Raw genomic sequence first — 23,559 nt, forward strand, 5'->3', positions numbered from 1 at the left:
TTTCTCAGTTTTCAAAGAATAAAAATCAAAGCATTGCAAATGTTTTGACTATTTTCTTTTACTAGCGATCTCCTAATGGAATGCCTTTGTCACTTGGGAAAACAATATGATATATGTGATGACATTAAGTCTGCTTAATGCTTAAATTGGAATCAAGGGTTTGCTGAGTTAGCTTAATTCTGATTGGCTATCAGGATGCTTGTGAGGTTCCCCCCCCCCCTTAGTTTATTTATTTAGCTGATTTATATCTTGTCTTCCTCATTAATCTGGGCACTCAAGGTGGTTAATAATTAGCAATCAATTGTACAGAATAAACATTTGAAGTCATACATTGAACTCGGTGTAAACATCAACAAACAATTAAAGCGTGGTGAATGGAATCCATCTTGGCTATTCTTCTAAAGCAGAGGTGGAGAAATCTTGCCCCATTATGACTTGTGGACTTCAACTCCTAGACTTCCCGAGCCAGCATCCCAAGAATTCTGGGAGTTGAAGTCCACAAAAGGGCCATAGTTCCCCACCCCTGTTCTAAAGAAAAGAGTAGAAGCTCAGTACAATTCCAAAGCAGTGTATTAGACTATTTTGTAGCATCACAAGAGGAGAAACCCTTTTGCACGGCATAATTAGATTGTTAGATTAATGCCTAACAGTGGGAAAAATCTTCGGAAGGGTCTTTCCTAAAGATTTGCAGTGGGAAAGGCAGCTATTAGACAATCATGCCCCAAGCTATGTATAACAAGTGAAATTGTTTTCTGTCCCAGTAATTTTGCAAGCAATACAGATTGTTTAGAATAAGCATTGTGTGATTCTTGGATTTTGCAGGAGTTATCAATTTATTTCCTTATTTGACACAACATAGCCACTTCTAGTATTTTCTCAAGTACAGCGCATTGAATGACTTAAAAAAAATGTAATCTAGGCATGAATAGCTGCTGCCAAAGTTGCCCAGCTCAAGAATTATTGTTCCCGGTACATTAGCTATAACTGTGCAAACATGTTCCTTGTCGCAATCATCACCTGCAATTCAACTCAGAATTGAAAATGGATCATTCTCACACTGCAGGATGTTCATTTCAACAGGCTGAATCCCATGTCTAATTTTCTATTTTACCAATAGGATACCAATACCTTTGTCTTGTCTGAATGTATTTTGACTTGTGCTCCCTCATGTAGTCCTATTTTCTAATTTGGGCAAGGAACAATTGCTTGTTTGGAATTGACCGGAGTCAATTTATTGCTGAGACACCCATTGACCAAGATCAACTCCAGTGGAAATCATCCTTGCTTTCTTTGGTCACATCTATTTCTTGAGTGGGGAGTCTTAGCACATCCCACCCTGCAGCTGGAAAAAGGTTATTAATCCATCATCTAAGAGCTATCTTGGAAAGCTTTATGGCAGCTGATGAATCTCAGCTAAAATTTCCACTCTGCTGTCTCAGTGACCGGACAAATGGTAGCTAAAAACAGCCCTGGCAAGAATCCCAGATATGCAAGGAACACTTTCCTTCTTAAAGAAATTGCTGGCTAGATTCTTGTCCACTTCCATCATGCATGGCAATGCATTAGGAGTGCCATTAATCTTCTTGGCCCAGACTAATCTGCTCTATTTATAACCAGAGTACAGATGACATGCAGATCTCTTTGAAAGCCATGTAGGGTGGATGGAGAACAATTACATCTGGATGCTCATCGGACTTGTACATAGCGATGTCAGTCAAACTCATTCATCTGGGGATTAGACATGAGTGTTGGAGATACTTCTCATGTTCAGCTCAAAGGAGGCACAAGCATTAGATTGCTCTGCAAACTGAGTCAGAAAGTAATTCTGACCTTTCTTTCTCATAGATCTCTATCCTTCGCCTAACCCCACCTCTGAATTCCTAGATCCTTCATTCATATAGCTGGGGAGGGAAGTGGGAACGAGATGCCATGTGCTTCATTGATTTTGCAGTGAATAGCTTTCTTTTTCTTTCAAGCCACAATTGGCTTGAGCCGCAGATGATTTGCCAGTTTCATTATTCCCATAGATCCTGATCCAGTAAAGTAGTCACTTTTATAGAAATGCGTCATCATAAACTGGCATCATTATCTTATTTCTCTGCCTCTACAAGCAAGAGTCCATTAAGGGTTCATTGGGACATTGAATTTGATGACATCATACAGTACATTGTTCAATCACATGTTTCCAGGAAGACAATTAGATGAATCAGGGATAATTACAGCTCTTTGAGTGAGTGTTTTAGACTTCAATATTTCTATCTCTACTAAACTTTCTTTTTTACCCCTAGCATTTCTGCAGTATTCTGTTGGATGAGCAACCAGACTTGTCCACATTTTATTGTTCCACTAAATAGTAGATTGTCTTGACATAGCACTGACTCTGAACTCATAAATTTCTATTTAGCTACATACACCTCAGTGATTATTTTCTTTAATTCCCTCAGGGCTTTCCATATGTGCTGTTTTTTCCTTATACACAAATATTTCCACACTCAAGAATTTCTTTCCCATGTTTTGTTAAGATAATGTATAAATTAGAGCTTAGGCTGGGGGATTAAATTCAATTCTTCATTTTTCCCCCCACTGTTTATTTTCAAACTCATACTGACCTCTAGCGGGAAAAGACCCATATAACAAAACATTAACAATGTAAACAATTTCAAACTGAGAACTTACAAGAGCTTGGTCCTAAGTATAGAGGAATCACCTCCATCACATTAAAATAAGGAGGTCAGAAGCCATTTTGATGAGCATCTGAAAAATAACATCTGTTTAAATCCTTCAGGATTTGTTTTTCAGTCCTTCTTCCAGCCGTTTTCCCCCCTTTAATTTTTTAGTTTGAGACACCAGGGAGGAAAATAAAAAGGGAATGACAGTCAGGCATGTGTATTTCTTCTGAAGCATCTCTGTTCTCCTTTCTTTTAAATAGAAATTAAAGATCACTAGAACATACAATGAACTGAAGACACGGCTTCTTGTTACTGAGACCAAACAAGCATATTTGGAATTTTCTTTAAATCTAGAGAGGGGGGGAAAGATTTCTCCCAACAGAAAAGCAACCACTTCATATCTTTCCCTCTCCAGTGAGTTTTTGATGAAGTAAAATTTTTAACTTCACCATAAAAGATTCATAAAGAGAACATGTCTAAAGAATATCATGAAAGCAAAAAGCACAGGATTCTGACTTCCTTTTTTTCTCACCTCTCATATGATTATTTTGGTTGGTGGCACAGTCAGCCTGATGTTTAGACTGGGTATGGCATTTTCATCCACCCATCAAGTCCTTCCCAATGACTGAGACAGACAGATGTTTTTTCTTTGATGGTGTTAAAGCTGTTTCAGGTTGTTTTAAGGTGTTCAACAACTTGTAAGTTGTTCCAAGTAAAGCTGCCTGGTGGTGATTTTGTCAATTTATGAATGGTACTGTTTATGTTTGCTTGTTTGTTTAAATTTGTATACTGCCCAATGACTGTGCAGCTCACAGATGAAACATTTTTTTAAAATACAATGACAATCATAAAAGAATAACAGAATAATGGAATAGCAGAGTTGGAAGGGACCTTGGAGGTCTTCTAGTCCAACCCCCTGCTCAAGCAGGAGACTCTATACCCGTGATGGCGAACCTACGGCACACATGGCACAGGTGGCACACAGAACCATTTGTGCGGGCACTCGAGCCCCAGCCACTTACCTGCACCGCACATGCGTGCACCTCCCAGCTTATTTTTGGCCTGTTTGAGCCCGTTTTTGCCCTCCTGGAGATTTGAGAGAAGCCTCTGCAGCCTTGGGAGGCCGAAAAACAGGCCTTCCAGAAATACCAGAAGTGACAAAACGGGCCCGTTACTCAGCCTCCTAAGGCTGCAGAGGCTTCCCTTGAGACTCCGGGAGGGCAAAAATGGCCTCAAATGGACCAAAAAGCAGCTGGGAGGTGCACGATCATGCGCAATGCAGGTAAGGGGACAGGGGGGTGTTTTGCACACATGTTCAGGGTGGTGCATTGCATTGTGGGTGCCGGCAGCGCGCACGCTTTTGGCACACCACAACAAAAAGGTTCACCATCACTGCCCTATACCATTTCAACCAAATGGTTGTCCAATCTCTTCTTAAAACCTTCCATGTCAGAACACCCACAACTTCTGGAGGCAAGTCATTCCATTGATTAATTATTCTCACTGTTGGGAAATTCCTGGTTCACTTGTTGATAAGTTTCCACCTGTTACTTCTTGTCTTATCTTCGGGGGCTTTGGAGAATAAGTTGACATCCTCTTCTTTGAAGCAGCCCCTTATATATTGGAATACTGCTAACATGTCACCACTAGTCCTTCTTTTCATATCCTTTCAGAATAAAAATGAACACAGATGACAATAACCAAACAGAAATGAAAGAGAAACAAACACATGCAACCCAAAGAGGACATAACTGTTAGGAATGTAAGTCATCTAACAGTTGGGTTGGAAAATATATAAACCAGGATAGACATTTTAATACTGTCTCTTTAAGGGAATACTAAAATTGTAATTGGGTGTGGTTCCTCAAATGGCCATAAGATGGAGCCAGAAACCTGGGTTGTTCTTTCCTGTTGTTGAGAGTGTTGCCGTTCCTGCATTTCCCTATTGACTGTTGCTGATCATCGTTAGTCTTGGATTGATGTGAGTCTATTACTGAACTGTTTTTGATACTGGACTTTGATACTTTGGATTATTCCTGGACTGAAAACTGACTGCTTTAACCGTGAATGACTTGGACTGTTTGTTGAACTTTGCTTAACCATTTTACTGGAAGTAAAAACCTACATTTTACTATACAGTATATCTGTATGCTGGTTGTGTGTTATTCTTCACTACTCTCACTACATCTCCCTGTGTGCGCTCATTCTCCTAACAGGGAATTACCTCAACAATAACTTTACCTCATCAAATCCTGGTTGAAGACCCAGGTCTTCATGGAACACAGAATCATAGGGCTGAAAGGGATCTTGAAGGTCTTGTAGTACAATTCCCTGTTTAAGGCGGGGGGGCTTATACCATCTTGGTCAAATGCTTGTCCAGCCTATTTTTGAAAACATCCAGGGATGGAGCTCCCACAGTGCCAGGAAGCAAGGTATTTTTAGACTCATAGACACTTGAAAACATCAGCAGGGTAGGAGAGATATGAATGTCAGAGTGAACTTCATTCAGAAGGCAGACACTCTGACAAGAGAAGGTGTGCTTCTAGGATCCTGATAGATGGCATTATTTAATCAAAGGAACCAGAAAGTACCATCCCTATCAGATCAAATCAGCAAGTAGATACCATGGAAACAAGGGGTTCCTCAGGCAACAGGCCCTATGCCATGTAGGGCTTTATAGGTAAAGATTAGCACCATTAAGTTCACCCAAAAACAAACTGGTAACCAGTGCAGTTCATAAACCAGGTATAAATGGTGGTAGACTTTAGAAGAAACCCTCCCATACTACCACCTCTTACAATACTAGACAACACAGTATCAACAGTAGAGACCTTTACATTTCTAGGTTTTACTATATCACATGACCTAAAATGGACACCTAACATCAAAAACATCATCAAAAAAGCACAACAAAGAATGTTTTTTTCTGCACCAACTCAGAAAGCTCAAACTGCCCAAGGAGCTACTGATATAGTTCTACAGAGGAATTATTGAGTCTATCATCTGCACCTCTATAACTGTCTAGTTTGGTTCTGCAACCCAACAGGACAGACACAGACTTCAGAGGATAATTAGGACTGTAGAAAAAACAATTACTACCCACCTGCCTTCAATTGAGGACCTGTATACTGCATGAGTCAAAAAGAAGGCTGTGAAAATATTTACAGACCCCTCACATCCCGGACATAAACTGTTTCAACTCCTACCCTCAAAATGATGCTATAGAGCACTGCACACCAGAACAACTAGACACAAGAACAGTTTTTTCCCAAAAGGCATCACTCTGCTAAACAAATAATTCCCTCAACACTGTTCAACTATTTACAAAATGTACACTATTATTACTGTTAATCTTCTCATCACTCCTTATCACCCATCCCCTCCCACTTGTGATTGTAGGACTGTAACTTTGTTGCTTGTATCCTTACGATTTATATTGACTGTTTCCTAGTATGATTTGATTGTTGATTGTACCCTATGACTATCATTAAGTGTTGTATCTTATGATTCTTGATTCTTAACGAATGTACCTTTTCTTTATGTATACTGAGAGTATTTACACCAAGACAAATTCCTTGTGTGTCCAATCACACTTGGCCAATAAAGTATTCTATTCTATTCTATTCTATTCTATTCTATTCTATTCTATTCTATTCTATTCTATTCTATTCTATTCTATTCTATTCTATTCTACAGGCATGTTAAAGCATGCCCATTGCTACTTTTGCATCCCTATATTATGGACCAGTGGAAGCTTCAGATGGTCTTCAATGGAAACTCCACATTGATTACATTGCTGTAGTTAAGCCATGAGGTGATTAGAGTATACCAGCTTATCAAGCAAGAGCTATGAGCAATAGCAATAGCACTTAGACTTATACCGCTTCACAGTGTTTTACAGCCCTCTCTAAGTAGTTTACAGCATATTGCCTGCAACAATCTGGGTCCTCATTTTACCCACCTCAGAAGGGTGGAAGGCTGAGTCAACCATGAGCCGGTGAGACCCAAACTGCCAAACTGCGGGCAGCCGGTGAGCAGCAGAAGTAACCTGCAGTACTGCATTCTAACCATTGCAACACCACGGCTCTTGAATCTAAGAAGACAGCCAACTTGAATAGGGTACTGCAAGCCCATCCAAGATCAGGAATGGAATGTCCCCAGATCTGGGTGGCCAAAACACCCCAGGATACTTGGCCTTAGTAGGACTGAATGGGACATATTTCCTGCACTGTTACAGAACCGTCCTCAACAATCTCACCTGGCCAGCTAACAAATTTGAAAAATATAATTGGGTACCATCAGCATACATATACGTTGTTGAATCAGTGCTGACTCCTGATGACTACCTGGACTAGTCCCTGAAGGAAAAATTGGAAAAGTTTCTTGGGAGTGATTTGCCATTTTCTTCTTCCTAGGGCTGAGAGAATGAGCAACTGGCCCAAGAACATGCAGGTGGCTTTGTGCCCAAGTCAGGACTGGTATTCGTGGTCTCCAAGTTTCTAGCCTGGTGCCTTAATTTCTAAACCAAACTAAGTCCTAAATTGGCAGATGGCTTCACCCAGCAGTTTCATCAAGATGTTGAAAAGGAGAGAGAGAAGACTGTGACACACTACAAAAGAGGGATTGATGGAATTTTATTTTATTTATTTTATTTGGAAATCGCTTACAAGTTAATAGGCATAAGTATAAACATGAGTAAGAATACAGGAAATAGGTACGAATAAATGGGGACAATGGGACAGGGATGGAAGGCACAACGGTTCACTTATGCACGCCCCTTCCACTCAACAAACACTAATGTGAACTGGCCCTGTAGAAAGGAAGAAGTCCATGGTGGAATCGTGTCTTCAGAGCTACCTCTGAAGGATTTTAACTTCTACTATTTCCATCCTTGTAACAAAGCTATTTTAATGATATTGATCCTTTCCAAAACATTATTTTAATTGGGTAATGATATATTGTTGCAATTCTCATGATATGTGCAACAAAGTGAATAAAAATCTTAGGGGATGCAATCTCACAATTTACCAACATTATCCATGTTAATTTGGAGGTGGGGGCTCATCTGGTCTTAAAACTGGTTAGTTTGGGATTTAAACTCTTGTGTGAATTTAGGAAATGGATTAATTCAATTTCCAAGTTCAGTATGTTAGGAGAACCCTGCCATACATAGGCAGTCCTTGACTTACAACAGTTCATTTAGTGACCATTCAAAGTTATAACAGCACTGAGACCAGTGACTTAGGACCAATTTTCACACTTATGACCACTGCAGCATCTCCATAGTCACATGATCAAAATTCGGACACTTGGTAATTGACTCATATTTATGATGTTTGCAACTTTCCAACAAGCAAAAACACTAGGGAAGCCAGTTTCACTTAATGACAGTGTTACTACCTTAACCACTGCAGTGATTCACTTAACAACTGTGGCAAGAATGGTTGTAAAATGGAGCAAAATTCACTTAACAATTATCTTGCTTAGCAACAGAAATTTTTGGCTCAATTGTGGCTGTAACTCACGGATTATTTGTAATGATCCCTAAAAACAGAACTCTTGTGAGAATTGGTTTTCTGTCTGATAAATATTCAAGTGACCATAATGTAAATAATGACACATAAACTTCCTCATGACCAATGATGAAGATCACCTCCCTTCTGGCACTCTTAAAATCAGCAGGAAAAAGGCTTCAGAAGTCATCATACTTATTACTTAATGCACATTGAGGTATATTTATTCTGAATTAAAATTTAGTTCATTTACTGCCATTTGAGTCTCCTGATCCTTTTGTTTTAAACAAATCTTGCAGGGGGAAATTCATGCTTGGATAAGAATTACTTTCCAGTTAGGCAGCCACCAAACATCCTTCCAGCTTTTCTAATACCTCCCCAAAATGAAAATATGGAGAAGGTTGTTTCAGATTTGATTTTCACACACCTTGCCACATCCAGTCCATTAGGATGGGAAATGGTGGTGAAGTCACAGGAAGAGAGAAGCTAAGAAGCTGGCGTCATCTTTGTGGGGTCATGAAGGAGTTACGATGGTGCAAATTCTTTCTTTCTCTCCTTTCATTTAGTTGCTTATTGATCCTCTTGTGTACAAGCTGGAAATGTCAGTTGTCAGTTGGATATTCTCTGTGGATTTCCTATCCTGTTTTGAACTGACCAAAAAAAAAAAAAGAAGCAAACCTGAACACAAAGTTTGGCATTCTGAGCTGTAGCAATTGTATCATCAAAGTTGCTCCAGCAGAAGACTTCTAAGGGTGACCTTCCTCTTAAAAATGGGCAAAACAAGATAATGAGTAAACTGAGAAGTTAGGAAAGTTATTCCCGAGGGAATCGATTTCTACATCAAACACCGTCTAATCTCATAGAACATAATTGGAAGGGACTTTGCAGGTCCTCTAATCCAACCTTTCTGCTTGAGCAGGAGACCCTATAACAGTGATGGCTAACCTTTTCAGCTTGATGTGTCGAAAATCGGGAAAAAGTGTAGCCTTCCTCGGGTCATGTGTCACTTCAAGAAATATCAATAATTTGGTTTATGACGGACTGGGCTGGGGTGATCACACAGGGCTGTGAAACTCATCTCCCTGGTCTCAGGGCTGCAGGTGCAGGATGTGGGGATCGGAAGGCCACCTTACAGGGCTGTGAACCTCATGGATCTCCTTTCCTCCTGTAGCATTTCTGAGGTAATGAAACTGACAAACCTCAGTTTATGGCGGTTAAAACTGGTTCTCTGCTGCAAAGATCTTGCGGCAGCGGTGACACCACGCCTCCACGCAACAAGCAGGGAGCAGGGATTGGAGCAGAGCACAGGCAGCCTCTAAATGTGCAGGTTTTCCCCACACCAACAGGCGTGTCAGTCAAAGTGCCTCGGCGTGTCACGAGTGACACGCTTGTCATAGGTTAGCCATCACTGCCCTATAACATTTCAGACAAATGGTTATGCAGTCTCTTTTTGAAAACCTCCCAGGATGGAGCACCTACAGCTTCTGAAGGCAAGCTATTCCATTGGTTGATTGTTCTGACCATTAATAATTTTCTCCTTAGTTCTAGGTTAGATCTCTCCTTGGTTAGTTTCCATCCATTGTTTCTCTCAAAGGTGCTTTTTCAAGAGGCAACTGGACTAGTGGTGGGATTCAAAAAATTTTTTACTACTGGTTCTGTGGGCTTGGCAGGGGAATGATACTGTAAAATCTCCAGTCAGAGGTGGTATTTGCTGGTTCTCCAAACTACTCAAAATTTCCACTACCGATTCTCCAGAACTGGTCAGAACCTGCTGAATACCCACCTCTGAACAGGACTTTCTGGTTTTTCTTTGAAGACGTTTCTGCTGAGCAGAGCTGAAGAAGCTTCTTGGATGAGAAGCAAAACATCTTCAAAGAAAAACCAGAATGTCCAGCTGCCTCTTGAAAAAGTGCCTTTGGGAGAACCATGACTTGGATGACTGAGAATGTTCATAAACACCCATTGTTTCTTGTCTCCATCCATTTCATTATTTCTCTCAGGTGGAATTCATTTCTTAGAGACTGTCAGAGATTTTCATTTAAAATAATGCTAAACTGAACTCGATGCTTTCCTGCAGTGGATAGAAATTCAGGTTAGAGGGGATAGGAACAAAGTCCTCCTTGGTGAGCCTCTTACTTTTTGTAGCTGGCTGACTCTTGGGCTTTAATATTGTGAAGATATGAAACTGATGATGACCATGGTATGGGGCTTCGGGTGCAGATTATGATGAATGCTGATCAGAACTATGGCGACCAGAATAAACTGCCTAAAGAACTGCTGAGGAGATGCTCTCCTATGCTGCATTGATTATTTATTTATTCAAAACATTTCTGTAATAACTGTTATGGGAAGTATCAGCAGGTACTCAATTCGATATTAAGGTGCAATATAAAATAAATCATATCAAACAATTCATGTACAGTTAAGTGCATATTAAAACATAAAATCAGGGGCCATAACCAGAGACCACCGTGAGATGGCATAAGGCTGGTGAATAAAAAATATTTTCACCATTTGCTTCAACTGAAATAAAGTGCATTTCTCTATCCCTGGAGTGAGTGTATACCAAAATCTACAAAGGTTAATGCCTACTTGTGTTCTTGTTAAGAGCCCCACTGGAGTGCTTCTCTTCAGTTCAATTCAAAATATCATTCCCTCTGCCCAATCATCATCATCATCATCATACACCATATTCATAACATATATTTCTCAACCTCAGTCACTTTTGATATTTGTGGACTTCAGCTCCCAGAATTCCACAGCCAGTTGCATTGCAACATCCATGAAGATAGATAAATAGATGATAGATAGATGATAGATAGATAGATAGATAGATAGATAGATAGATAGATAGATAGATAGATAATAGATAAATGACAGAGATAAATAGATATAGATGATAGATGGATGGATGGATGGATGGATGGATGGATGGATGGATGGATGGATGGATGGATGATATGTAGAACAACTAATTTTTGATAGTTCAGTTGCAATTGCATTTTTATTCAACCTTGTTCAGTTCCTCTGACAAGTAGTCTAGGTTTTCATTTAATTATATGATAGGAGAGAGGGAGGGAGAGGGAGAGAGAGAGAGAGAGAAAGAGAGAGACACACACAGAGACACAGAGACACACACAGAGAGTAATAGAGCCTTAAATAAAATGGTGGCAGGGACTAAAGATGGTTGAAGGAAAAAGAACCACACAGTAAAATAACAGGAAGCTCTGTTTCTCATCAAATAATACTTGTCTCATGATCAAGCTGGCATCACACACCCGGAATAACAGGCCTTTTCATATTCACCTCACTGCCTTCTTCAAAATAGTGCAGTCAAGTCATTAGATGGATACGTGCACAGCAAACGTGCCCAGGCAGGGTATCCCAGACAACGACAGCTTTCCCATGGCAACAGGCCACTGAATGTTTAGCAAAATGTAAATAAGGACTTTCATAGCCTAGAAGAGGGAACAAGAAGTCTCACAAAGCTGAATGGCTGCACTTCCGGACTTTATAATGATCCAGCCACACAGCACATTTATCAGACTTAAAATGTCATTTAGTTTCTGCAGGAGGGATTTTACTACTTCCATGCCTGATAATTTCTCTTTAAAAAAAAAAAAACCAGTAACAAGTCTTGCCTTTATTTAAGACATGCCCACCAGACAGAAGCACCCTTTGTTGGAAGTCTCTTTCTTGAGCATAACTATGCCCCATCAATATATTGACTGGCTCGCTCAGGGAACATGCGACATTGATGCTATTTTCTCCCAAATTCTCCCCATTTTTTCCCCTTTCTTCTATCCAGGTATTTATTTTGGGTTGTTGTGTTTCAAGTGCAAAGTATGGCTAATCTAGTTGTGCTAGAGAAGGAGGTTTGGGCTAACCATGAAAATCAAGGCATACCTGTTGAGGTAATTCCCCGTTAGGAGAATGAGCGCATACAGGGATGCTATGGACTGGCCCGCCCGTTCCCCAGACCTGAATCCAACTGAGCACATCTGGGACATCATGTCTCGCTCCATCCACCAACGTCACGTTGCACCACAGACTGTCCAGGAGTTGGGGGATGCTTTAGTCCAGGTGTGGGAGGAGATCCCTCAGGAGACCATCCGCCACCTCATCAGGAGCATGCCCAGGCGTTGTAGGGAGGTCATACAGGCACGTGGAGGCCACACACACTACTGAGCCTCATTTTGACTTGTTTTAAGGACATTACATCAAAGTTGGATCGGCCTGTAGTGTTTTTTTCCACTTTAATTTTGAGTGTAACTCCAAATCCAGACCTCCATGGGTTGCTACATTTGATTTCCATTGATAATTTTTGTGTGATTTTGTTGACAGCACATTCAACTATGTAATGAACAAAGTATTTAATAAGGATATTTCATTCATTCAGATCTAGGATATCTTATTTTTGTGTTCCCTTTATTTTTTTGAGCAGTGTACGAAAGTGATTGTAGAAGAAATTGGAATGTTCAGCTAACATGCAGTGGTGGTATTCTACAGGTTTGACCCAGGTCTCCCAAGCCAGTAGCACCGATGAGCAGTGGAAACCGAACCCTTTCTCTCCAGTGCTCTGCTATTTGGCCCAACCGCCTGCTTGGGCTCCCACACTAACCTTTATTCCCTGCTTTTGAAGTGCAGCTGCTTTGCACGGCACAGCAGATTGCCGCACGTCAGCTGCTGAAGTGACAGGGAGAGTGCAGGATTGCAGGAGGTGAGTTGGAACGCCTCTGCGCCTGTGCGAAGTGTGCGTTTGGTGCGCACGTGCAAAGTGTGGGTGCACATGCAAAGTGCGACCACCAAGCCAGCCCACCAAACCGGTGGTAATAATTTTTGAAATGCGCCACTGCTAACATGGTATTTTTAATTACTTCTTTATTGTGTATCCTGCCTTTTTTTATAAACAACTCAAGGAGGCGAACATACCTAATACTCCTTCCTCTTCTGGTTTTTCCTGCAACAACCATGTGAGATGTGTTGGGTTGATAAGAGAGTGACTGGCCCAAACTTACCCAGCTGGCTTACATGCCTATAGTAGAACTAGAACTCACAGTCTCCTGATGACTGACGCAGAGTCACCAGTGGGGATTTCATGTCTAAGATGGGACTAGAACTCACATTTCCTAGTGATTGGCCCAAAGTCATCCATCCAGTCCTAAAGCAGGACCAGAACTCATTGTCTCTTACTTGGTGAAGTTGACTGATTATTGAACAACCCACTCTGAAGAGAACAGGTGGAAGCATATGTTAAAATATTGGGTTCTCCAAAGAATTGGTGGTCAGAAAAAATGAGTTCCTTAAAACACATACAAACATACAAGTACCAAATGAGTAGAACCAGATGCTGGAACTTCAGAGGATGAATCACATTTTAAAAGTAAAAAGTCAAAATATATGACAGTCCTAAGCTCCTGGAAACAGTTATGATTACTAACCAAGAGTCAGGTAGTCTTCCATGCATCTCTATATCATAAATGGTGATATACATATAGAACGCACAAGCAATATAAGTGCAATGGGTGATTAACATAGGATTTTGTCTGTAGAGCAGGTGCAAATTTCCATCATTCAAAGAGACAGCACCCAATTGAAAATGCGGCTCATTCATCTTTCTTCATTCCATCCCTGTAGCTGAGAAAATCATTTATGTGGCATGGAGGATTTCATTAATACAGCCTACAGATTTCAATAAAAGCATCATGCCAATCAAAATTTCTGGGGGAATTATTTCCAATGAAAGGCACATCTTTATATTTTAAAAATAATCATAGAGAAAAGGAAAGAGGATGAAACAAGCTACTGATGAACATGTAAAACACTCACAGACCTGAATTACTCTGGCCAATCCCTATCTGTGGAACTTCTAAGAATAAACGCAGGGGATATGAGCAAATGCAGGTGAAATTCACATGGGCCAAAATCAGAAATTATCTGTTCAATATGTTAACATTAAAAATTATCTGTTTATCTCTACAGGACTCCTGAAGAGCAGCTCCCAATCAGAGTGAACACTGTTGGAGAATTCAGGCTAGCTATTAGGATCCATATAAAATAGTTTCACATGTTCTGTATCTAATCACAGAGAAAGTTAAGTCATTCAGTCCTACAAAGAACTAAATCTTTTCTATGGCTGGGCTTTCTTCATTGCAGCTAAACTCAGCAAAGTTGAGGGCATTCACTGCCTTGCATAATTGGGCTTATAATTGCTTCAAATTGCAGGATGGAAAAGATTATCTCCTTACGTTGTTTATTTCCAGAGGATTAGAAGTTAATTGCCAAAATACCTTAATTACAACTCTCCGAAGCTATGTGCTTTGTATGATTTTTCTGGGAGATCATTCAATTTTATTAATGTCCCAATGAAGAATAAAATGAAAAATGAAATCAAGAATCAAGCTAGTTGGCCAAACTAATTTAATCTCACTTTCCATTTGATGGCAATGTTGTCCTTCTATAAACAGCATCTGGAAACCATTTTACACTACTGAAACAACACTTTTTAGTAGAGTGAACTGACTTTAAAAATGTTGTTTCCTTTATTCTATAATCTCCCAGTTATTAGTTTTCATTTGATAGCTTTTAATGGCGTTATGGGGTTTTGTGTGTGTGAGAGAGAGAGCTGTCCAGAATTGTGCTTTAAAATACAACTCAAACAAACAAGCAAGCAAGATAATTATCTCCTAGGAATTCTCACAAATGAATAAGTGCCCAATGAAACATGTTTAAAATCAGTTGAAATGCTTAGTACTGAGACTGTTAGTTTTTGAGTAATTCCTGAATGAGCCAATGGAATCAAATTAGGGGTGGTATTCTACCGGTTCGGCCTGGTTCAGCAGAACCGGTAGCTCCGAGGATCATCTGTGAGAAAACCAGCTCGCTCTGACGATCAGCTGCTGGGCCCTCCCTCCAACCCCGGCTCTATATTTCCTGCTTTTCAACCTCAGCTGCTTCGCGTGGCATAGCGGATTGCCATGCACCAGCTGTTTAACATACAAGGAGAGTGCAGGATTGCAGGAGAAGGTCAGTCGCAAACCCTCTGTGCGCGCACAAAGCATGCACTCACCAAACCGGTTGTTACACTGCTTGAATAACACCCCTGAATCAAATGTATTAAAGATGCTAAATTTTGTTTAGTAATAAATGAGATGACAATGAATCCAAAAACAACAAAACAGGTTTTCACACTGTGTGAATAGGGAAGCAGAAATAATGTAACAAGTTTTCTTAACAGCACCAAGTTCCCAGACCATCTGAATTATGGGCTGCTGTTGGCATATCTTGTAGCTTGCTTTCCTATTAGAATTTATTTAAGCTGCTTCACTTGGAAGGAGAGAGAGAGAAAGAAAGAGACAAAGAGACACAGATTTATTCACCGAATAAGATTTATTCATGTGATTGCGCTTAGAAGTTGCATAGATGATTCATATTCTTCATCATAACGGGTTATGTATGCAATTGTGATAATACATACACTTCTGAGATTTTCAGAAATGTTTTACATAATTCCTTTAAAAAAGAATAAATCTTATACACTGGCTAACTTGCCAGCCTAGAAAATAAATAGTCGACAAAGTTCCCACAACTTTGGGAAGCAACCTGTTCCATTGATTAACTGTTCCCACTTTCAGGAAATTCCTCCTTAGTTCTAGGTTGAATCTCCTAGCTTCCACACATTATTTCTTCCCTCAGATGCTATGCAGACTACATCAACCTCTCATTTTCCCTGTGAAAAGCTCTTCAAGTATTAGAAGAAGGATATCATATAATCCCTAGTCAGTCTCTTCATTAGACTAGACATACCCAGTTCCTGCCATTCATCATATGATTTAGCCTCTAGACCAGAGGTCCCCAACCTTGGCAAGTTTAAGACTTGTGGACTTCAACTCCCAGAATTTTCCAGCCAGCATGCTGGAAAAATGCTGGCTGAGGAATTCTGGGAGTTGAAATCCACAAGTCTTAAACTTGTCGAGGTTGAGGACCCCTGCTCTAGACCCCTAATCAACTTTGTTGCTCTTCTCTGCATTTTTTTTCTGGGGTCTCAACATCTTTTTTTATGTCGAGGGGACCAAAACTGTATTATAACTGTGGTGTTGCCAATGAAATATAAAGGGGCACAAATATCTCACATGATCATGATACCACCCAGGGGTGGGTTTCAAAAATTTCAGCAACCAGTTCTCTGCCCAGTTGCTGGGTGGGTGTGGCCATGGTGGATGTGGCCTAGTTGGCCTCCTGCAGCACGAGGGGGGGCATTTTAAACTGATAACAGATAATCAGAGTTGGAAGGGACCTTGTAGGTCATCTAGTCCAACCCGCCTCCCAAGTGGGAGACCCTACACCATTTCTGACAAATGGCAGTCCAATCTCTTCTTGAAAGTCTCAAGTGATGGCGCTCCCACAACTTCTGAGGGCAAGCTGTTCCATTTTCTCCCTCCCCAGGTTCTGGAGGCTTTCCTCTAGCCTCTGGGATGGTGAAAATGGCCTCCCCCAGACTTCAAAGGCTCTCTGGAGGCCAGAAACGGGCCTATTTTCAGACTTCCAGAACTTCCAGGAGGCCCGTTTTTTGCCCTCCCCAAGCCTCCGCATGGGCCCTGCACTTACCTCGCAACCAAAATGGGCTTTGTGGAGACTCCTGGGAGGGCAAGGTGGGGTGAGCAGGGTGGGATTTCATGGTTTGCTGAACCAGCCATAACATTAGCTACGTGTCATGCCCCTGTTAGAATCTGACTCCGAGGGAGAGGAGGAACAGCCGACTGGGAGTGGGAGTATGGCTCCAGAGGTTGTGGAGGAAACTGGGGAAGGGCACAGGCTGGCTCGGCATTTAGAGGAAGACCCAGGCCCATCCCCTCTTCATCCTTGGGCATGCAGGGAGGAACAGATAAGGGAGAAACGTGAATGGCATGCTCTATGGGAGAGGAAAAGGCCTTGATCTCCTTCATGGGCTGCAGCTGTGAAGACTGTTCAAAAGGACAAACCATGCATGGGCCAGTGCTGGAAGCAAAGGGTGAAAATATTTATAGCCTGTCAGTTCTTATCTGAGTTCTGGTGTCCTTCCCAGTGTGTGTATTTTGATAACTGTGGACATCTTCAAGCCCTTATCCTGCCTTGTCTCATTAATTGCTTCAGTGTGGTTTGCGTTGTTTTTTCTATTTGTAATTTATATGTGTTTTGAGTTTGAACAGAAGTTCTTCCTTTTTGCAACTGTTTGTGGGGGAGTTTTTTCCCCAGTCAATGATAATTGGACCTTTAAGGCCAAGTTGAAGGAATTAAAGGGACTTCACCTGTTTTTTGTGACTTTGTTGCTTTTGTATCCCATCGAACCCAGGCGAACCCGTAGCAGCACACCCCTGAGACCATCCCTTTGGCTTTTTTGGCAGCTGCAGCACACTGCTAATTCATACTTTAAGTGTTGGTCCACCAGGGCACCTAGATTCCTCTCACAGGCACTAATATTGAGCCAGGTACTGCCTATTCTGTATCTGTGCATTTGTTTTTTCCTGCCTAAGTGCAGGGCCTTACTTTTCTTGTCACTGAATACATCAGAACATCAGTTATGTTTGAGTACTCCACTGAGTGGGTTAAAAGTTGTTTGAACCGCATCCTACTTCTTGAGGCAACTTGTCGTTTCATAGATATGCAGAAAAGCATATGACAGGATTGCAATTCTTAGAAGCAGAGATCAAAGTTATTCCTGGGAACATTCTTAACCAATGTAAAGGTAAAGGTTCCCCTTGCACATACGTGCTAGTCATTTCCAGCTCTAAGGGTCAGTGCTCATCTCCATTATAGAGCCAAAGAGCCAGCACTGTCCGAAGATGCCTCCGTGGTCATGTGGCTGGCGTGACTAAATGCCAAAGGCGCATGGAATGCTGTTACCTTCCCACCAAAGTGGTCCCTATTTTTCTACTTGCATTTTTACATGCTTTCGAACTGCTAAGTTGGCAGAAGCTGGGATAAGTAACGGGAGCTCACTCTGTTACGTGGTGCTAGGGATTCGAACCACTGAACTGCTGACCTTTCTGATTGACAAGCTCCACGTCTTAGCCACTGAGCCACCACGTTCCCAACCAATGTACTACCCATCAGACTTACAGTATGCCAGCTGGCTAAAACTGGTAGCCAAATGGCGTAATGCACTGATATTTCTACAGCTCCAAAAGAGCAAGAACAAGTTCATAACAACAATGTTCACCTTGCTCTGCTGCTTTGCTTCCATTTCTTTAATGCTATGTTTTACCTGAGCTGATGTTTGAACAGACCTGTCAGATCTGCAACACCATTTAAGCAACTGAATGTTCCACCTTAGACATGGAGATGTGACACAGATATTTATAGAACACTTGAGTGCCTTCAAGAGACATAGAACAGGTAAACAAGCTTCATGAGTCACAGAGAAACAAGCCTCTGAAAAAAGAGGGGAAAAGGATGCATCGTTGAGAATCGATCTTCCATAAACAGAAATATATATATAATGTGTGTGGTTGTGTGTAAATAGTTAATTCCAGTTAATCAAACCAGGCAGGGCGGAAGGAAGATTATCTCAAGCAGAAGTTTAAAATCTTCCTGGTAGAAAATTCCATTTCCAATCCTTTCAACTCTTTAAAAACACAGCAATAGGATGTATATTAAAAGTACCTCAACTGCAGCAAAACAGAGGATAAATGACTATTTGTTATCATTAAGGAAATATTTAAAGAGAGAGAGAGAGAGCGAAAGATGTGGGAACTGCATGATAGGAAGATCGCATCGGAATAACGCTTGTTTACTGAAAGACGTTTGCAACCATTTTAGAAATTGCAGGTGGGTGATCAGTGTAACATGTTTATAAGATTAGAGATAGAGACAGAGATTTAGAACATCGTACTTAAATCATTGAGCTTGACTCTTGTTTTTTCGGGGATCCAAACTTAAAATGTTACTGACAGGTAGCTTTTTAGGCTCTGCTTGAAGACAGCTCATGAAGGACAGCTGTCAGATTCCTGGGTAGTTGGTTCCATGATCAAACTGCTCTTGCTGTTAAGAATTGTTCCTAACACTGAAATAGAAGCAACACTTACACCATTTTAAAAGCTGTGATGACCCAGGGTGGGATACAAAATAAACACAGTTACAAAAAACAGGTGAAGCCCCTTTTATTCCTTCACTTTGCTCCCAAGCTCCAAATATCCTTGACTGGAGACAAAAAACTCCCACACAAGCAGTTACAAGAAGGAAGAAATGCCGTTTAAATTATAAAGAGTAAAAAACAACACAAACCAGGCAAGATAAGGGCTTGAAGACATCCACAGATGTCAGAACACACACTGGGAAGGACGCCAAACTCAGAGAGGAACAATAAACTAGAGATATTTCCACGCTTTGTTTCCAGCACTCGCACTTACGCATGCCATCCTCTTATTCAGTTGTCACAGCTGCAGCCCATGAAGAGATCAAGGCCCTCTCCTCTCCAGTAGATCATGTCTCTCCTTTATCCTCTCCACCCTGCATGCCTTAGGAAAGAGAGGGGATGGGCCTGGGTCCTCCTCTGGCTGCCCAGCTGGCCACAAGCTCCGGAGCCACACTTCCACCCACTTTCAGATGTTCCTCCTCTCCCTCCAAGTCACTCACCCGTACGCATGTCATGGGGCATGACAAAAGCCTTCTGTATTTACATTATTCAGGAGAAGCAGGGGCAAGTATAGTAATTCTGCCCACTCTTCCATCACCCCATAAATGTAGAAGGCAATGGTCTGCAACAGATGTTTCCTCCTTTCCTTGATGCAATGATCCATCCGGGAAAATTAGATCTTTCAATGTCAAGGAGATCCTTCATAAATAACAAGCCCTGAATGCCCCAAACAATGAGATGGAGAATATATAAATAACTTTAATAAATAGAGAATGTGCTTCTCTTAACACATGGAAAAAGCTGATAATGAGAATGACCCTTCTCCTCTCTTTAGAAAATGGCTTTAAGAACACTAAGGATGGCTAAAGAGGATTCCACTTTTGTCCCAAAAGTGCTTTTTCAAAAGGCAACTGAACTTTGTTTTGCCTTTAAAAGGTTTCGCTTCTCATCCAAGAAGCTTCTTCAGTTCTGAAGAACTGAACAGACCTGAAAAAGCTTCTTGGATGAAGCTTCTTTTCCTTGTTTTCAAGGAAAAACGAAATCTAGTTGCCTTTTGAAGAAGCACCTTTGGGACTTCCACTGGAAGAGTTGGTCTCTGTTCATGGTTATTGAATGAAGTGAGATCGCTACCATGAATAACAGAGACACAGAGAGAAGTTTATGCTAATCTCTTTTGACTTCAACCCAGATCTTCCAGAAGTATTCACCATGCTTGGTGGTGCTGATGTATTATGAAGACATTATACTGGGGGAAGATATCCTATTTCAATCAAAATTCAGAGGGAAAGAAGACCAAGTAAAAGGAGCCCATGGGATAATGGCTCGACAGGTATCCTTTTAACGTGTGATGCTGAGAAGAGGGTGAGAATCTACATATGCAAACTCTCATGAATTGTAGAGAAGTCCACTTAAGTATATACATCACAACTGTCGGACCTATGTTGGGAATGTAAAATTTCCCAGGGTAGGAATGAGGAAACAGGAAACTTCTACACTTAGAAGTAGCTATGGGAAATATAAAGTTAATTTATCATTAGTCTGTGGAAAACATAAACGAGAAAGGTATTTGCCTTCAGAAGCTGTGGGTGTTCCATCACTGGAGGCTTCTAAGAAGAGACTGGGCAGGCATTTATCTGTAATGTTATAAGGCAGTGGTGGGATTCAATTTTTTTTTTACTATCAGTTCTGTGGGCATGGCTGTTTGTGCATGACCTGGCTTGGTGGGCGTGGCTTGGTGGGCATGGCAGGGGAAGGATACTGTAAAATCCCCATTCCCTCTCCACACCACGAACCTGCTTTCCAACTCCATTCTCCTGTACAGGGCAACAAAAGAACATCCAGCTGATCATCTGGGATTTGGGAGACAGATAATAGATGCGGGTGGGGCCAGTCAGAGGTGATACTCTACACTACTCAAAATTTCTGCTACCGGTTCTCCAGAACTGGTCAGAACATGCTGAATACCATCTCTGATACAAGGTCTCCTGTTTGAGCAGGGATTGGACTAGAAGACCTCCAAAATCCCTTCCAACTCTGTTATTCTATGTGAATTACCTGGGATTCATATTTTACTAAGCAACTAGCTATCAGAAACTGCAGTCTGAGGCTACAGCCAGCAGTGGGATTCTACCAGTCCACACCTATTCTCTAGAACCAGTTGTTAACATTCTAAGCAGTTTGGAGAACCGATTGTTAGAAGAAATTACTGGCCTAATCCTGTAAGAAAGGCAGGAAGGAAACATTCTGGTGTTGCTTAAATAAACTGCCTCTCTGTTAACCCTTATTACGTTCTTGGCAGGATGAGAATTCCTGTCTCAAGGACCTCTCTGGTGTTTTTTTCCCCTTCTTTGCTGGTACTTTGCTTGTGTAGAGTGACCATTTAAAGTTAAAATGTTACTGAAAAAAGTGACTTATGACCATTTTTCACACTTATGACTGTTGTCATAAGAGGCCAGGTGAGGAGATGTGTGCCTCGATGAGAGTGATGAGTTGGCCACATCCAGCCAATAACATGACCACCAAGCCACGTCCACCAATTAAGCCACACCCACAGAACAGAAAAAATTGAATCCCACCCCAGGCTACAGCTTGTGAAAATTTTAAAGTTCACAAATCAAGGAAATAAAATTAGTCTGAGGACCTATTTCTTCTCTGTCTGGAAGTATTACAAGAAAACTTTTTTTTTTTTGTTTGGCTTCACTGTTTGGAATAGGCCAAGCATCAACTAACTCAGCATACAAGGGAGAACAGCCTATAATTTCCCACAAAAGAAAGGAAATGGTGGCATCTAGTGGCAAAATGAGCTCCTTGCAGACGTTTTGCTAAGGATCGAAAAGATGTCACAATGGAAGCAGCTTAGACCAGAGATTCTAAGGGGCATTTTACAGGTTTGCAAGAAGTATGCACCTACCCATAAACTAGAACTAACTCCAACCATTTACATCCAATATGATGAGGATGAGGAGGAGAGGAAGGAGGAAGAGGAGAAGGAAGGGGAAGAGGAGGAGGAGGAGTGAGGGGAGAGGGGAGGACAATATGCAATCTTGTCCAACTCTTGACAATTCTATGGACCAGGTCTCTCCATATCTTCTGATCTTCCATGATTTCATTGAGTTGTTCTCTGCTCTGGCTGGTGTCAACTTTGATAGTGGCCTGCTGATATAATGTCCACAAGCCAGGTTCCCTAATTATTAAATCACTTAAAATGCTACTTCATTTTAGCATGTCTAGGGATATCTGCAGAGTGCAGTTTAAAAAAAAAATCAGGATAGTAGCTACAATGGTTCAATCAAAAGTCTGTTTTTTATATGTCACACTAGACACAAGAAGTTTTTTCCCAAACGCCATCATTCTGCTAAACAAATAATTCCCTCAACACTGTCAAACTATTTACTAAGTCTGCATTACTATTAATCTTCCCATGGTTCCTATCACCCATCTCCTCCCACTTTTGACTGTAACCTTGCTGCTTGTATCCTAATGATTTTTATTGACTATTTCCTAGCATGATTTAATTGCTTATTGTACCCTATTACTATTATTAAGTGTTGTACCTTATGATTCTTGACAAATGCATCTTTTCTTTTATGTACATTGAGAGCATATGCACCAAGACAAATTCCTTGTGTGTCCAATCACACTTGGCCAATAAAGAATTCTATTCTATTCTATTTATAACATACTACACTGCTCAAAAAAATAAAGGGAACACTTAAACAACACAATGTAACTCCAAGTCAATCACACTTCTGTGAAATCAAACTGTCCACTTAGGTAGCAACACTGATTGACAATCAATTTCCCATGCTGTTGTGCAAATGGAATAGACAAGAGGTGGAAAGCACAGGCAGTTAGCAAGACATCCCCAATAAAGGAGTGGTTCTGCAGATGGTGACCACAGACCACTTCTCAGTTCCTATGCTTTCTGGCTGATGGTTTGGTCACTTTGGAATGCTGGCAGTGCTTTCACTCTAGTGGTAACATGAGACGGAGTCTACAACCCACACAAGTGGCTCAGGTAGTGCAGCTCATCCAGGATGGCACATCAATGCGAGCTGTGGCAAGAAGGTTTGCTGTGTCTGTCAGTGTAGTGTCCAGAGCATGGAGGCGCTACCAGGAGACAGGCCAGTACATCAGGAGATGTGGAGGAGGCCATAGGAGGGCAACAACCCAGCATTAGGACCGCTACCTCCACCTTTGTGCAAGGAGGGACAGGAGGAGCACTGCCAGAGTCCTGCAAAATGACCTCCACCGGGCCACAAAT

The sequence above is a fragment of the Notechis scutatus genome, chromosome 4 (genome assembly GCF_049901735.1).
Source record: "Notechis scutatus isolate UNSWTSFEM ecotype Mainland chromosome 4, rNotScu1.2, whole genome shotgun sequence".
Lineage (NCBI taxonomy): Eukaryota > Metazoa > Chordata > Lepidosauria > Squamata > Elapidae > Notechis > Notechis scutatus.